General features: G+C 29.9%; 1 protein-coding gene across 3 annotated transcripts in view; it reads left to right on the top strand.

The window, feature by feature from the left end:
- Positions 1-18,538, top strand: part of LOC134716349 (semaphorin-2A-like) — an 83,824-nt gene that overhangs the window by 267 nt on the left and 65,019 nt on the right. Inside the window, exons 2-3 of one of the 3 annotated variants that reach the window (XM_063579290.1) lie at positions 2,654-2,709; positions 3,680-3,826. The gene's annotated coding sequence lies outside the window, so the exon portion shown is untranslated. Of the gene's footprint in view, positions 1-2,653; positions 2,725-3,679; positions 3,827-18,538 lie in introns of all 3 variants that reach the window. The other 2 variants (XM_063579291.1, XM_063579289.1) reach the window with 2 other exon arrangements.

The following is an 18,538-nucleotide window of genomic DNA, read 5'->3' as shown; positions in this document are numbered from 1 at the left end:
AAAGTTTTGACTAGGTGATTTGGAGGATTTGTACATAAAAGCAGCTGAGGCCACAAGCTATAACCTGCTTTAGAGCTTTTCAGCCATAAAATATGTCCAGAATCATTTAATTTATGGAATATTCATGTAGCGCTATTTTAGAAAAGCATTATTTTATCGGGTAATGGCTGGCCTAAATAATTTATCTTTTATGTCAAAATGGCATGCTTGCATATACAGAAATGGGATTAAGATTTAAGAACATGTTTTAAAAGGTCTAGAATATTGTAATGTTGAAGAATACTATGCATGATTGTTCCTAACTACAGTGGCTATATATGTCTTATGAAATGGCTTAGATCCTTGTTCAAGATCACAATTTTTAGTCATGACCTTTTCCTATGACTTCACGTGTTGTCTCCACAACAACATGTGAAGTCATAGGAATAGATGAAAGCTCTAAAGGCTACAGATTTATCTAACTTATTTTTGCTGTTAATTACTTTGTTATTTTTACTTCATTTCACTGATTAAGTGTGATGTGTATATTAACTCTAGATTATTTACTGTCCTATTCTTCCCTCTAGGACTTAAAAAGAAAAAGTAATATATACCCTACAGTGTCCACAGGTGCAGAGTAGGCATAATTTCAATGTATCCTTTTGAACTTGGGGCATGAATCTTGCTTTAAATGAAAAAAAATATGATTTATTTAATCTTTTGAACCTTTTCACTGCCTAATATTATGGTAAATCTTTCTCTAATTGATATGTCCTTAAGAATTCGCATCTTGGTTTCTCTTTCATACATATCAGTACAGTATGTAATTAAAAGGCCTTTCATACTGGATTATATCTGTTCTATGATGTTGACCAGTTATTATCTCTCACATTAATTCTGCTGGTTGAACTTTTTCAAGGTTTTGTTTGCATATTGGCTGGAGTTTTCATACTGTGATCAGAATTAGAATTATTGTATTATTTATTGGACAGAAGATGGTCGTATCTTGTAGCTGGGTCACTGAACACACTTTCACATCCAGCCAAACGTAAAATTATTCATTCTTTGGTCAGTGAAAGTTAGTACTTGATAAACAAAGTTCATCACCTTCAATTGTTTAAATTATCTTGAATTCCATACAAAACTTGACTTCCATTTTTAACCAGATTTTTGGGACAAAAATGTGGGTTATTGATTTGGGGATGTACGGCGGGCAGCCGGGCGGTTGGGCAGTCGGGCGGCCAGATGGTAGGACGGGCGGCAATCAATGTTGTCAGTGCATTAACTCATGAACCGTTCAACCAAAGCTTTTAAAATTTTAATATGTTGTTACTGACAACTTAATGAAGGTCAAGTTCAATAATGGCGATTTTGACTTTTACCGTTCAGGAGTTATGGTTCTTGAAAGATGGAAAAATGGAGTTTCCAGTCGTGTCCGTGCATTTACGCATGAACTGTTCTACCAAATCTTCCCAAATATTTATATGTTGTTTCTGTCGACAAAATAGAGGTCAAGTTCAATTATGACGATTTTGACTCTTACCGTTCAGGAGTTATGGTTCTTGAAAGATCGTAAAATGGCGTTTCCATTCGAGTTGTTGCATTTACTCATGAATCATTCAGTCTAAGCTTTTCAAATTTTAATATGTTGATACTGATGACAAGGTTGAGGTCAAATTTGATATTGACAATTTTCACTTTCCCCGTTCATCAGTTATGGTTTTTGTGATATTGGCAGGGCACAAATAAATGTTAATAAATCCGGTTTGCTGTCGTTGTGACAGCCTCTTGTTCAAAGAATGGTGAATGGTGTAAGTGTCAGATACCAACTATATTCAGAAGCATAGTTTATGTAAACTAAGTTCTTATTTAGCATCTAAACCTTTTTCAAAAATTACTCCCAAAAAATAATTTTAAATTCCTTTTACCTCTAGGGATCTATCCATAACTTCTTGTTGCTTCAGAATATTCATGTCTAGGACATATGTGTACAAGGATCAATTTTCAAATTATAATATTATGCAATTTTTTTAGTATATGGTTAATGCATAGACTCTTTACATGTTCCATGGTTCCACCACTAAAATTGTTCAGGTTTGCCCCACCGCACCCCTTTCGAAATCCTGTATCCACAACTAGCAATACATCTATAAGATAGTTATTTATTCAAACTTTCAAACTATTAAATCAATGTTGATTACAATAAAAACAATATTCAAAGATCTAACTATACTACAAACTTTAAAGCTGAACAGTAAATTTTTATGGATTGTTTCTCAATTTAATTTACAACCTCACTGTTAACATAAGCCAAAAGTCTATACCAAATTGTTGTATCTTATGAAGAATTTAGTAAATGTTTTAAGTAATTAAATCTCTAACTTAATAATTTTTTAATTATGTTAGATTATTTTCATCTGTACCATCACAACAGATCAGAATATATTCTCCATTCATATTAAATTATTCTACACCATCAAACTCTGTTTCATATTGAACATGAGTGTTTTACAGAAATAAACATAATGCAGACATCAGGCAGCTGTATTTCAAAGTTCTGTTTCTAAGTATGGTATGAACTGGAAACAATAGCTTTGGATTTTAAAAAAACGTTGCACTAACATTTTATGAACTTGTGTTTTAGCTAATATATTTAACTTCTTATATTTTTCAGAATCTACAAGAAATTGATCAGAAATCACCTGACCATCCCAAGTACAGTTATATCTGGTAGTAAAACATATGGTAGATTAATTAATTAACATATGCTGCACAATTTTATTGATAAGTCATTAATAAACACAACAGTAGGTGCATCTTGATGCACTTTCGGACAAAAAATACTGCAGTGTGATGCAGTTTGGGTGGAAACTTTTGTTCAAATGCCAATATCGCAAGCTGTGAGCTTCAGTCTAGTTGCACTGCTAAATCCCTTACAATTTACATCTTGTGAAATGTAAACTTTATCCATCCTATGTTTCAATTATAGAAATGTCTTATATTATAGTAGACATGTGGTCATTTTGATTGATCGATTTTTGGTATGTTTAAAACCACTTTCATGACTTTTTTCAATGGGTAGGGGATGCCAGAGTGCCTGAAGAGAACTGGCAATTCTAGTCGATTAAAATTCTGACTCATACAACTATCATGTGCAAGGTTCAAAGTCATGACCTCAGTGTTGGCAAGTTAAGTATTAAAACTTTTTAGACCTCTCTGCCATCATCATTTCAAAAAAGATGGGAATATGCTAGACCTAAGAAATCACTACCGAACAGCCAAATTTTGAAAATAGTTAACCCAATTAGTTCGAGCAAAAGTATGTAGAATCCTAATATTTAAAGCCCTTGTACACCAAGGATCATAAATTTCATTTTTTTGCAGGTGATTTCTGGCCTTCCTTGAAATAAGCTATGCATATGAAAGATTAAAGATTAAGAAGTAAAGCTCAAATAAAGTATTGCTTTTGAAATTGCAAATCTTAGCGTTATCAAATCATCTACCATGACTTGTAATGAGGTAAATTAGCAACATAGAGGAAAAGGAAATAATATTCTGATTTAAAATTAAAATAAAATAGTTGATTAAGTTTAGTCTTGGGTTACACTGTATTTTGACAGATAAGTCCTAACAAGGCAATTATCCTGTTATCATACCACAATACATTTTCATCAATTAAGCATAACGTTGATATTACTAGGTATGGGGACCAGTTTATACCTGGATGGAGAAGATAAAAGCAAGAGTTATATTTTATCAGACAGGTGTAATTGACTGGAGGGACACTTGGATAGCAGTGATATTTAACGAAGCCTTTAATGTTTGATTGAGAGGGAAGAATATACAGGTAAGTTCGTTTAAGGTGCAAAAGGTAAAAAATTACATCATTTGATATGTAATACAGTTTGAATTATATAAGAAAATTGTTTTCATTAATTCTTTGATGTGGGAACAATTTATTGGAAAGGCATTAACATTGGGGCAAACAATTAGAATTGAAAAGTAAATGTTGGATTTAAATTTTAGAATTCAAATTAAAATTAAGATACCAACTTGAAGAAGTGGTGTCTTCCTCGAATGCCAACATTTTATATGTTACCTATTCCTTGAATGCCAACAAAAATATTTCAATAGATGTTTGTATAAGAACAATAGGTGTTTTTATAACTATTTAAATGATTTTATAAGTATTAAACTGTGAAACTTAATTAGAGAACTTGATAAAATTGCAACATTTAATCACTTTTTGATAAGAAAATATAGAAGATTTTGGGGTTAAAGTATCATGATTCTATAGATTTAAGAAAATAAAAATATTTTTACTACTTTTTATTAAAATGAATATTTTGGGAATGGAAATATTTCTTAACATAAGACATATTTAAAAAAAAATAAAGAAATTCTAGTAAAATACAATTATTTCAAACTAAAAAAAGGATATTATAGATTTTATCATCTAAATCTGAATATTTTATTAGTAAATATAAACTTTATTAACTTTTTTGATTGAACAATAATTTGTTAAATTTTACACTTGTAATAGACTGTTAAATGAAAATGGCTTGTATAAAATATTCAACCATATTCCTATTTGAAGATTTAAAGTGCTTTTTGTCAATCTGCTTATCTGTTTACTTTAATATGTTATGTCATTTAGATGCAAAGTATGACGTTTATACATTAGGATGATCGTAATCCACTAACACGCTTATTATGGTATTGTTAAGGGTTGTTCCATTTTCCTTGTGTGTTTAGTTTCTCATGCAGTCTAAAATCTTGTTCAACATGTACCTTAAAACCTCCCTTACTAGGTTCTCAGACATTCACATTAAATTGTTTTTGTAAACTTAGGAAAATGTTGTCATTCATTCACAAAAAAACAGATATTATGCTTTTTTCTGAGTTGAGGAATTCAAAATTAGATGTTTAAGATGTATTTAATATCATATATATATATTTAATTATAGTATAATTTTCAATATTGAAAAGTATATTGGTCTTTTTTCTTAATTCTTTTGGTGCATTGAACAAATACTGTTCGGTATGAGTGGGAAAATTAATGCTTGTAAGTTAACCACTGAGCTGATTTAGCAAAACAGCAAACACTTTGGAACTTAATTGACATGTCTGTCTGAATTGCATATAGCATCACCACAACATTTAATCAATATGGGGTGCACTTTTATACACAATCATTTGGCCCCAAATGCATATTTGTATCGTCCATTATGAGTTAATTCTCGCCCTTCATCATGAAGAAAACTATGACTGCAGCTGATAACATTAAATTCCATGTTTTAGAAATGGGAGAGCAAAATTAACCTCTCGATCAACTCTAGCAAAAATTTTAATTTTTAGTTTTATATCTCTTGAGCGAAAATTTCAATTGACCTTATTAGTCCTTTTGTTCTGAGTTTGAACTCAAGCGAAAAGATCAAAGTCAGTATATTCATTAGAATTTGAATAAAATGATCAGTTTAAAGTTGCAATGGTCAAATTTTTGCCAAGTTAATTCACACACAGGTTATATTTAAATTTGTCACATCTCTCATAGATACACAAACTATTTAGGAAGCCAAAAGTTTAGATAAAATGTAAAAAAAAAAGTTATAATGTAAAACTGAATTAAAAAATGTTGAACAAAAATTGTTTGATATTTTTTTCAAATAAACTGCAGTCTTGTTTTAAGCCATTACGATGCCCACTTTGATCTAATTTTTGTTGTGGTCCTTTTGATTATGAATGTTTTCTCTAAAAGATAAACATCATCTTACTGTACATGGACAAATTAAACTTTTCTTAAGGCCTAATCATTGAATCATTACAAACAGTATTTCTTAAAGGTTTACAAAACGTTGTACAGTCACCTTTAGGTTAACTTGAAAGAAAAGGGCTCTTTGTCTAGACATTAAGGATATGCTACCACACACGATACCAATATATCGGCAAAACTTTACACATTTCATATTTTTATCTAAAAGATATAATATCTTAATAACAAACTGAATATATATTTTTGATTTATTTTCCATTTAAATGTTATCAGAAATCAAAGAGGTTGTCTTTTCCTATTGAGGACTCGTCAACTGGACAAAGGATTAACTATTTAAAACTTGGAAGTAATAGTTACGAGTTTCTGGACCAATGAATGTCAAAGATTGTTATTGTGATGTGATAAGCATTAATATTACGATTAGTGCAGCCTTGCAGAAAATAAGGATTTATTTTGTCAAATTTACACATTGTATGAATTACAATCATCGGAAATGCATTAAATTGAAATTGCAATGAAATAATTTGAATTTATTTCTTTTGTGCTCTTTTCATATGTAGATGAACCTATTGTTATTGCCATCGTTGAAGATGCATTAAGTTTTAGACATAGAATGAACAATTTAGAAAGGGCGATCAGGACTTTCTTCATTCACTCTATGTGAAATCTTCTTGCCTCAGTCTGGTCTGTACATCATCGTTGATATCAAATATGATTTATAACAAATACAATTGTAGCATCAACAGGCCCTTCTATGCATTTATGTGAAAAATTAGATACATAAATTTTGCTTTTGGACTAAAGAAATATGGAGACCATAAATACTAAACACATTCCATGTTAATATTATTGTGCCATAAGGGCCCTTATCGCACCTCCTCATGTATTTGAACATAACCAGTCAGTATAATGGGTATGATTTGAGAGTAAATTTTAACTAAACATAGACTTACAAGTGAGAATGTCAGACTGACATACTAATGTGTTCATTATAACATGACTTAAAGCATTTCTCTTACATTACCAATCAAACTGATGTCTAACACTGATACTATCCTAACTCATGGAAAGTTAAATAGAAAATGATATATACATATTCTGACTTCATGCGCTAGGGCTATATTTTAATTGTAGTCCAGAACCTGTACATTTTTACATGTTTTGTGTCAAAAATATTGGGTATGCCTTTCATATCAGTTTTAAGGTTGCACAAGATTATTTTGAGGCTTTGTAGATAGATGTGAAAAGACATGGTATGTGTGTCAATGAGACAACTCTCCATCCAAGTCACAATTTGTAACGGTAAATTGTTATAGGTGAAAGTAGGGCCTTCAACACAGAGCCTTGGCTCATACCAAACAGCAAGCTATTAAGGGCCCCGAAAATGACTAGTGTAAAACCATTCAAACAGAAAAACCAACATTCTTATTCCTATAAGAAACGAGAACCACTGATGAACCACATCAACAAACAATAACCACTGAACATGTCAGTTCTTTCACCAAAAGATTTTTGTTTTTACAAATCAGTCAGTCTTGTCTTTCATGTTTATACCAGATTTCATGGTACCAGTTCATATAATTGGGAGTAAACATGAAAGAGGAGAGGTTAAATTTATTAAAATATAAAAAATCAAAATCAAGAACTCTTTATATACTGTTACACAAATTACTCTTAACTATAACAGTTTCCACTTGAGCACATTATGTACTTCATAATTCTTTTATAATTTGTGAAATCTTTCAGTTGAATGAATTTTTGATAGACTGTTATTATTTACAACATGACATATTAGGTATATTTTAATTAAAAACTAATATCATTAGCTAATCTTGATCTTGATTTTTATCTGAAGTATAAGTTTTCAGGTGAAGAGTTATCTTTCCATCATCTAAAAAATAAGATTTTATCTTAGGGGTGAATAGGCCATGGGTTAAATGCTCAAAATGAGGCCTCTTTTATTGCAGAATAGTGGATACTATAATGACCTTATAGATTACATGGATTTTTTTCTTAAGGCAATTCAATCACCTTGTTTGGTGAACTCGCATATTTCAGAGTTGCACGAAATAATCCTACCACTAAAGTTGATCGTAAGTCATGAACAATTTAATATACTTATGATCAACTTCAGTCGTAAGATTTTTTTGTAAAACTGACCACTAAAAAACACATGACTAACTTTTTTATGTATAATATATATTACATAAAGTAAAAACATTGTTTGCTTCATAAAGTTTAATAAATGTCCATTATTTTAAAAAAGGCAAGTGATCAGAATATTTTTTAATTAGATACTAAAACCATGGATTACAATAAATATTTGTTTTTATATAGGAAAGCTTTAAGGCATTTATTAATTTTCTTTCTAGGTTCCTTCAATAAAATAGGCACATGTACTATGAGAATACATTTCCAAAAGATTTTTCAGACAAATATGAAGAAAAACGAAGTTATGCTGATTTTAATATATATTTTATTATAATGTGTCTTTTTTTCGTTCCACTATGAAGTATTAACATTTGTCCTGTGGGATCTTCACAAAGTCACAATCCAATCAATATTACCCCGAGTGAATAGTTGATCCAGGTATTACTGTAATGACAGATTAATGTGTGTGATTAACCCATCAAAAACTTTTGATCCCTCATCCAATCATAAGTTTTTCCGATCCAATTTGAATTTTTGTGTTACGGTATAAGGTAGATATCCAAGTGGGAATTGATAACAATCTATATATGACAAAAATGTACTCTGATCTCAGGCATGTAGAGTTAAAGTACATTCAACAGAAATAGAGTTCAGCTGGAATAAAAAAAAAAGAAGAGATAATATAAATTTATTGATGGCTGCTTTACAGTGGCAAGTATTACAGACAGATTCCTGACCATGAATTTTTAAGGAAATACATTTATTAAAAGACCTTGCTTTGTATAAGCATGAAATTAATATATTCCTTTTTCTTGTATGGTATAAATATGGCTTTCAAAGTTGTATTTCTAACATTCATAAGATTGCAGTCTGTAGAAAAACAGGTACACTATAAGAACATTATTTTCAAATGTACGGAAGCAGTTTTGCATTACTACTACTGTGGATTCATTATTATTCGTTGGATACCAATTTTCATGGATTTCTTGGGTACAAGTTGAACCACAAAATTAATTGTTCAATGTAAAACAAATTTTCTAGAGGCTTGTATTACAACTTTGGCAAAACCACAAAATTAAATCTCCACAAACTCTCAAGTTTTCTCTCATCCACGAAAATTAGTACCCACTAAAAATAAATGGATCTGCAGTACATGCATTTTACTAAGCAACAAAAACCAGTTTCATCAAATTGACAGCACGGGGATGCCGACTAAAGAAAGCTATGACTTCTTTCTCTAATATATTTCAGACTGTATTAGTAAAGTTAAAACAAAATTTGAAATCAAACGATTATATTCCTGAACGAAAACCAAAATTTATGCCCACTAATTAAAGTGTTTTTGCAATAAATAAGTTTCAATGCCTATAATTGATTTCACACATACTATAGACGTTTGGTCAGTAAGTATTATGGAAAAAGACCAATGGCCAGTAAGTTTAATGGACATAGACCAATCTGTAGAAATAGTACTAGTTTGTTAATAGTCACATTATTGTGAGGTGTAAATTGAGAATGCATTGTTATCCTAGTGATTTTACAGAACAAGTGGAAATTTGAGGATTATTGTAACAACTCTATGTAATTGGCTAACCTAACTGGACATTGAAGTAACAAGTTTGTTAATTGGTTGAAAAGAAAAAAATGATATAAAATTTTACCAGAACACACTTGTTTGGTTTTATTTTCCGGAACTGATACATGATATTTTTTTAAAGAATAGATGTGCTCATAGAATTGCCACAATTTTTTCTCAAAATATTGTACTAAACTATCAAAGAATATATTTGTGAAAGAAAAGAAGCATATATTTCCAGGAAAATATTATTATAAATCTGACAATGCTTTCAAGCTTTCAGTAAACATCTAACAAGATTAATATTCTGTGATACCTTGTTTGGTGATATTAGAAATTAGACATTTTATTTTTATCTCTTCAGATTTTAACAGTATAAGCTTTAGGTTGATGAATCTAACTACCATTAAGTAATGACCAAGTTTACTTAAATTTAAGATATTTTCTTTGATATCTTATGTTTTTAACCTAAATATGAGTTTTTGCCCTTACTTTGTGAACTTTGACTGAAACAGATGACAATGTTATTCTTTCAAACTGATTGTTAAACCCAGATTACTTGAATATGTGGGTTATAAAATCCCAAAACAGTTTGAAATCCATTAGGAGATCAAATTAAATAGGGGGATCTTCTTATGGATTTGTAGCAGGGAAATAATATTCTTTGAAGAATTGGACCATGATTGCAGCATTAATGCAGGTGTTTAAAGAAAAGCCTCTCAACTTTCTACTTGAACTTTAGCCTGTATATTCCTGCTTTAACCCCTCTTGTTTTCAAAGTGACAGCCTTATAGGATTTATCTGGTCTAAATTTCTCTTTTGTTTCAATACAGTAATTGGCAACAAAAAATTGTAACTTCTTTAAATTTATCAGATAGGGTCTGTTGTTTGGGGAGATTTTTGTGAGGTCAGATATTTTAACTGAGGTGAAGTAACCAGTCAAATTAATGAATAAACATTGCTCTTCATTTTGGTCCCACGTCAAATTTGTTATATGATAGACGAAATAAATCCCCTTCAAAATGATGATTTGATCCAACTTTCATTATTAGGTGATATCAGCTCACGATTTCACTTTTAACAGGACATGCAATTCAGGCAAAAAATAAAAGTAAAATTAGAAGTATGTTATTTAAAAATTTACAGAAAAACTCTAATTTGAACTTGAATAACTCACTGTTTTTGTCATGGAATGTAATTATAGATTTATGAAATGATATTAATTATGAAATAGTTTTCTGCTTGAACTGTTTGCACATATTAAATATCTTAGTTTCAATATGATTGTAATCATGGTAATAGTGAGTCTTGTTTAAAATTTATTTTATGACATTGATACAATATTTTACGGTAATTTTAGTGTAATAAAAGTAAAAATAGTTGAAGATAGACAATTGTCAAAACAGCAAAGTTTAAACAGACTAAATCATATCCTTCTCACATTGCAATGGAGTAATGTATGATGACTTGATGTTGTCTATAACAAGTTCCACTTTTGTAATTCCTACTTACGGACATTAAAATAATGAACAACATAGACAAATTTGAGGTTGTGGTCTCAATCCTAGACCAAGATAAAAGCAAGATATATCTTACTAGCATTTATATAGCTGTAGGCATATTTTGATGAGATTGCTTTGACTGTTCTCTTATTTTTGGCCATTCTACAGCAATAGCAATGATGAATCGGGCAATAATCAAAGTTGATGTGCGTGGATCAGAATTATGGGAGTCATGATGTTTTATGCAATAGTGCTTCTTCTAATGTACTTCTTCTGTTACTCACAAAACCTTGTCAGGCCATAACTTTTAAATCTTTTAACACTGGCTTATGATATTTGGCACTAAGTTCTATTATCAAAAAAAGATATCTAAAACAATATTTTTTTCTTTGACATAAGCTTTTGATTTGGCACATGGAGGCCACACCTTAGGACAATGGTATTTGAAAAAGTTATCAGTATTGTAAAGTTATATATACAAGTGACTGAGATGAAAATCGTTGAATACTTACGTAGCAGATCAAAGAGACTCAATCTTCAGTGATTCATATGACTGCCAAGATGCCAACAGCTAATAATTTGATCAGCCCATTATTTTTGTGTTTTTAAAAAGGCTACTTTTAACTTTCAATGACAGCTATAGTGTTTTGCAACTGTTACTGGAAACGTTTGTGAAACTTGTTAAAGCAAGTCAGATTTTGGAAACTGGTAGATCCTATTCTTTGTGCATTGAATATTTTAAACAATACTTCTGACAGGTAAGTGTAATTAAGAAAGACCTGCATATTAACAGTAACCAATGCATTGCAAGTCTGAGTCCATGTTACTGTGAATTTACTGTAAGTGTTGCTCTCCACTCCATATGGGTTTTTATTAATAGTAGTTTGTTCACATTTCTGACCGTTTGAACAGTTTGGTTTGATAAAACAATTTGAAATATGGTCAGAGTAAATTTAAAACAAAGATACTTGTTATTAGTAGTATTTCTAGATAGGAAGTTATTGACAGTGGGGTAGATAGTTTTTAGTTTTTGTTGTTGTTTTTTTTGCTTGATAAAGGTAATGACATCAATAATTTTGTCAAAAACTTCACTGAATTTTTAGAAAATTAAATAGCTATAAAAAGACCCTGAATTGACATGTAAAACAATTTAAATATGAAAGAATGTGATAAAAACCCATCTACACAAGAATAAAGAAAACCTTTAAGATTTGAGAGTCCTTATAGCACTGATATTTCTGAACATCTAATAAGGTTTATACATCAGGTACAAGTTCATTATTCTAATCAGTGCCAATAAACAGTCTATCTTATATAAAAAAAACTAACATAAAAAACATTTAAAACCACTTCAGATTAGCAACAATTCTCCATTTGATTTTATTATACAAATATTTTAAGAACGATTTCCTTTAAATTGTATGTACAAAGAAACGTATTAAGAAGTGAATCTTTTAAGACTGGATTATTACCTTGGTATATATACACCTTTCCTTTGGTTAACATACTCGCCAAAATCTTCAAATATTTGTGAAGATTACAACAATCTTCTTTCTCTTTACTCATTGTTATAGCTGTACGTCAATATTTATTTATCCCTAATAAATCGAAAATGAGGTCAAATTAAAATGAAAGATACAAAACCCCCTTAAGGTCAATTAAGGATAGACATTTTAATTGGTTTTAACGTTTATGTTACTTCATATTTACATTAAATGATATTTTAGGTGGTAGTTTGTCAAATACAATTAGGACTATTATATTATGGCATTGTATGACTGCTTTTATTTCTGTTGGTCAAATAATGCCAAAAGGTAGACAAACATTTATTCAGAAATTTTAATATTTATTTTATTGTATACTTTTATTAAGTTATTGTGAAAACTTATGGCCTTAATTATAGGTTAATTTTTCCACTTTTTCACCATAATAGGAAATGATATTAAATATGTTTTAAGTGTTAATACTGTTATTATGAAGTTCTGAATTAGTATATTAAATGACAAATGAATTTATTCTAAATTTTGTATTTTCATTCATGTCTAAAATCTTGACAGATCATATGATATCTTGATTTGTTAATATTGCTGAATACATATGTTCATGTATCAGTCAGTGATATATCTATATTTGAAGTGCATTACTGAAATTTTTAATTCATTCAATGTAAATATAAAGATGAACTAAATTTAAATTCCTCAAAATAGAAGGTTTTTGCTGATTTTGATTACCGGTATGCAAATGTTTAGGCCTTTTTTTGTTAGTTGATTTTACTGGTTATTGTCATTTTTCCCACATTATGGTGATCTAATATTATTACTAGAAATGATTTGTGTTTTCCTGATAAAATTATGTGAGTTTGCGTTAATTTTATACCTGCATCGGCGGGTGCATTCATATTGAATATAAAAATATGAAGATGTGGCATTAAGAAATCTGTGCACCTGAGCTTAAATAACACAGAAGTCAACAACTATAGGTCACACTACAGCCTTCAATATGTATATTTTTAAGAAAAGACTCTTCTTTGTAGATGAATGATCATCATTTGGTTAATCACATTATATGAATGAAAATTGAACTGGGATAACTTCAATAATATATAATTATTTACAACAGCCAGAGCTTTCTTGTATGGAATCTTAAAATATATTTATTATTTGATAGGATGACAACTGTCACATTTAAGGGAGTTATTGCAATAAAAACTGTTTCTGTGAATCAAAGAAAAGATGTTTGAAATGGTTTATATAGGATTGATAATAAATGGTTATATAATAAGCCCATCATTTGTCAATGGAAATCTTACAAAAGACAAATCTCTGCACAAAGTCAGTTTTGTGTCTCGTAATGTTTGTTTAGAGATTGACTTCAGAATAGTTTTTTAACAGGGTTAATATCTTTCAGTTTAACTGTTGGTTTTTCTTTAACTCTTAGACATTTGGTAGAATGAAAAATGCTAAAAGTATAAGAAAATAATACTTTTGAATAAAAGTAAGGAACACCTGTTTTAAGGAGTACCGTGAAATATGTGTTTGTTGTTTAAACAAGATTTCTTAAGAATCTGTTGACTGGACCAACTCATACATTCAGCCTACATATATATAATTTATTTGAACATATGCTGGATAGTTACTGACAACTAGTTTGTGGCAACCATTGCTTTTTACTTATGTTTTGAATTTTTTTTTAGGTCATAGGCATAGAATTTGAAAATGCCATTGACACATTAAAATAGACAGTTTTTGATGAGGACAAATAAGTTATTATTTGGTGGTCATTTTGAAGAATTTAAAAAAGAATCAGGGCCTTAAATGGCGACCAGCATGAAGAGGATAGGTGAGGTGAGGTAATTTTGAAGTAAGAAATCTGATATTTATATTCTTAGAATTTTTTTTTTTTGTCATTTGACCAATCATTTTGCATCTTTAAAAAGTCTTGAATTTTGAAAATATGAAGACATATAGAACTGACAGATGTCATTCGACCTTGACAATAACAAAACATATCGTAGAGCTAAAACATGACATACTGCTGTGGCCAAAAAAATATCTGGTCAGATATTAGTTTATTAAAAACATCTTTTTAGATAAGACTTTTGGCATCTTGTAAAATCCTCCACTCGCTGTGCAATAAAGTTGTTGATGGCAAACATCTACATGATATCTGTTTACTTAATCTCCCCGACATTCAATTTTCAACATTTATCTTGTAAATAAACAAAGTAAACATGAATAGAAACAATACTTTGTCTTATATTGATTGGTTGATTTTCACAAGAAAATGTCTGATTTAAGTTGAGAAATGTTATCTGGTAATTTGTCCATGTAAATGCCAAGGTAAGCAAATGTTTCCGATAAATTTTAAATGTTTTAAATATTTGTGGAATTTTCTTTTGAAATCAATCAGCATGTTATTTCTGAAAACAAATTGTTACTATTTAAGTTGTTGTAAATACAATGAATCCTGTTTTGAACTACAGTATGATATACTCCAATTCTAGGAGTCGGTAATATTTCAATCCCCTAGTCTGACTATCTACAGTCTGTCCCTTTTTGCAACATATCTTTACGTGAAGCTTTTCTCAGAGCATACTGAACAGAAGTGCTTTAAAATCAAGACTTGACAAATTATAAAATAAGAAAACTTGCTTTATGTAACATATATATATAATAGACATCAACACAAAGCAACCATTGAATAAGACTGCTGGCTTGAGGGAGACATATACTGAATGTGGCAGCGTTAAACAACTTGGTAAGTGTTTAATCCTCTCCTGAACCTAAGATAGACTGTAAGTTTGATTAAAGCCAAATACAGTTAATATATAAGTCATGTTTCCCAGACTTGATTTTTTTACAAGGGATACACATGTCTCCCTTTGAAGACTTTCACATCAGAAACTTTCTATATTACATTTGTGTTTGCCTAGAAATCTGAAGAAAATATATTGTCTATCTAACAACCTTTGTAAAAAATTTGTAAAGGGAAGTAACTTTTGAAGGATGTTTTTGGATTTCTTTTCTTTCTAATAAATATTTCACATTCTGATAAGTACTGATAATTTATATTTCTATGAGCCAATGTTTGCATTAGAGGTGATATTGGTGAGTTAAATTAAAACACTTTCTTATATCAGAAGGTTGTTGTGCTAAAAAGTATATAATTGTGTTCAAAACAATCTTATCAATGGAATTAGATTCTACTTATTTAAAAATATGTTAATCTTATCTGACCTGGGGTATCTAACTTGTTATGAAATCGTGATAATTGTTTAGCAATTACTTGGGGAGGGTGTGTAGTAGCTTATTTGACCAAGATTATAAATAACAGATCAGTTACAAGTATATGGTAACGTAAATAGCCATTAGAAATGAAAACAAAAAGTCAATTTTAGTTTGTACCTAGAAGCTGAGGAATGGGACTGTTGATAAATAAATAAATCTTGTGGCTTAAAGCCAGTTCATTGTGCTCTGACATCAATGTCATTCGGTCAGACTTAATGGATACTTGTCAGAGACTATTAGATAGGTGATTATCAAACATGGGAATCAAAGTTTTACCAAACTTAAGTTTTTGAAAAAAAACTTTCAGAAGGGACATTATTTTTAACCAAACCATACTCTTTTTCTTGTTCATCTGGACCCAGTGGTCATATCATCAAAATCAATCTTTAATTCATCTCTACAATGATAAGTAGCCAAATTTCTACATGTAAGCCTCCTTTCCAGTTGAAATCAAAATTTTTTGCATAGCACTTGTTTTAGTTGATTTCCAAATGCAAACACTTTTATGAATATGATTTTTACTGGAAGAAATATTAGATATACAGTCTACGTCACTCTATGGTCAAAAGTGTTTGGGCCTATTTCCGAAAGGTGAAACACTTTTGACTTTAGACTAGTTGTATTTGTTCCTGACAAAATAAAGGGTATAGAACATTTGTTCCTTAATTAGCACATAGTATAGATATTTTTTAACAAAGGAATTTATATGAGCAGGAGTTTATGTATCTTTACATAAGAACCAATATGTCCTTCTACAAGCTGGAAAAGAAAGTGGTTAAAATTATTATAACACTCAAATACAATTTTTTTATTTTCAAAAAATATTTTTGATATTTCAGCACTTTATCCCACATATAATCCAATCGGTCATACCAGTAATAAATTATATATGATATACTCTAATTAATCAAAAAACTTGCAATACATTAGGCAAAAATGGCTCCAATTTCATAATTATAATCTACTCAAAGTCAATTAATACTTGTCACTTATTGAAGTTTTGTCACCCTTTCATTGAATTAATACAACAATTTACACAAATATCACCCAATGTCACTTGGCTTTTGTCACCCTCTCATTTTCATCAAACAGAGGTCGTAGATAGAATTATTTCATTTGTGAAGAGGTACTGCCAGGCTGTTTGATGGGCGTAAGCAGAATGTACTATTATCAAGACTTCACTTCATGAAATTCTTATTGTATAATATTTCATTTCAACTTGTCACAGAATTTGAATGATTACTGTAATTTAATTTTTTGTCATTTTATTTTGAATAAGATAAAGTGCCAATAGATTTTTTTATACAACTGAACATAATATATTACTCATGTTTTTTTACAATTAGCAAAATGTCATGTTGTTTGTGTTAATCTTTATGTTAAAAATAAGTCGTTTGAAAACAAAAAATCTTGAAAATGTATTTACTACGACCACGTAATAATGACGGTAACATAGAATCTGAAAACACTTTATGACTGCGTAAATGGTATTACAAATGGTGATATTAATTTTGATATCCATGACGACAACTATGTATGGGATTGATCTGGTATGCTGAGGGCCAGAAGTTATGGAAGTGAAACACATCACACATTTCAAAGTACAGTCAAACCTGGTCTAATGCATCTTCCCTAGCCAAGGATTACGATCCTACTCTCTATAACCAGTAGGTCAATTATATATGGTGTATTGAATGATTGTAAGGAGTACATGTAAGTCTGACAGGTTTCATCTAACCTTGACCTAATTTTTAATGGGTTCATTGGTCTGTTATGTTTAGTTTATTTGTTTATTGTAAGTTTTCTAAGTAATATAAGCATTAGGTTAACTATATTTGGTGTATAGAATAATTGTACCGTGTTCATGTCTGTCAAACAGGATTTATCTGACCTTCTTATTATTGATCTTTGAAAATGTTGAGTCTGTGATAATTGTTAGATTTTTTTTACCTTTAAGACTTTCACCTCAAATCAGTGGTCAGTAAATTAGGCAAAACACTAATTTGTGCATGTGCACTCTTGGGGTTGTATTTTTTTTTACAATCAATGCATTTTATCTGGTGTTAGGAACTCCCTTTTAAAAATGGGTGGATCTGCACCCAAATAGAAACTCAATCTTTATCATAACATTAAATTGAAGTTCCAAACTATTTATTAAATATATAAAGCTTCAATTCACAAAAACAATTATTTAGGCTTTTTCTCAGGTTCTACTGAAGTATATTCATGAAAGACTCCTATTCCATATTTTGGTCTGCTTTTGACAAGTGTCCTATACTAATTCTACAGAGGGACAGATGTATATCCTGTGCTTGACATTACCTACTTGTGTAAATTGAGGAATAATATACTTAATTATCTTATTACGCTGCAAATTGTTCTCTTGTTTTGAAGAATTTAACTGTTTCAAATGTGTCTTATTTCAAGTGAATCGTTAAAGTGTTTTTTCCTCATCAAAGCATATTTTCTTTTACCATATAAATATATATGTCTATATTTGATTCAAGTGATGACATTTGAATGGTTAAAAGATCAAAAAAAGAGTTTTCTGAGGAAGCTGCAGCACTTTTCATTAAATTGCAACTTACAATTACAATTTGTCAAAAATATTTGAACTCATCTGTGTAGATAGAAATACAATACTGGTTCTTATATATATGGTATTATAAATCTAAATGAGAATTTGCAAAGCTTGCAAACCATGTCTTACTGAAACCTATAGTTGCTTATATTCAGGTCTTTTGTAATCTGGTACCATATATGTACTACT

This window comes from Mytilus trossulus, chromosome 4 (genome assembly GCF_036588685.1).
Source record: "Mytilus trossulus isolate FHL-02 chromosome 4, PNRI_Mtr1.1.1.hap1, whole genome shotgun sequence".
Classification (NCBI taxonomy): domain Eukaryota; kingdom Metazoa; phylum Mollusca; class Bivalvia; order Mytilida; family Mytilidae; genus Mytilus; species Mytilus trossulus.
Note: the sequence above shows the minus strand (reverse complement) of the source record. Positions and strands in the feature narration are given on the sequence as shown.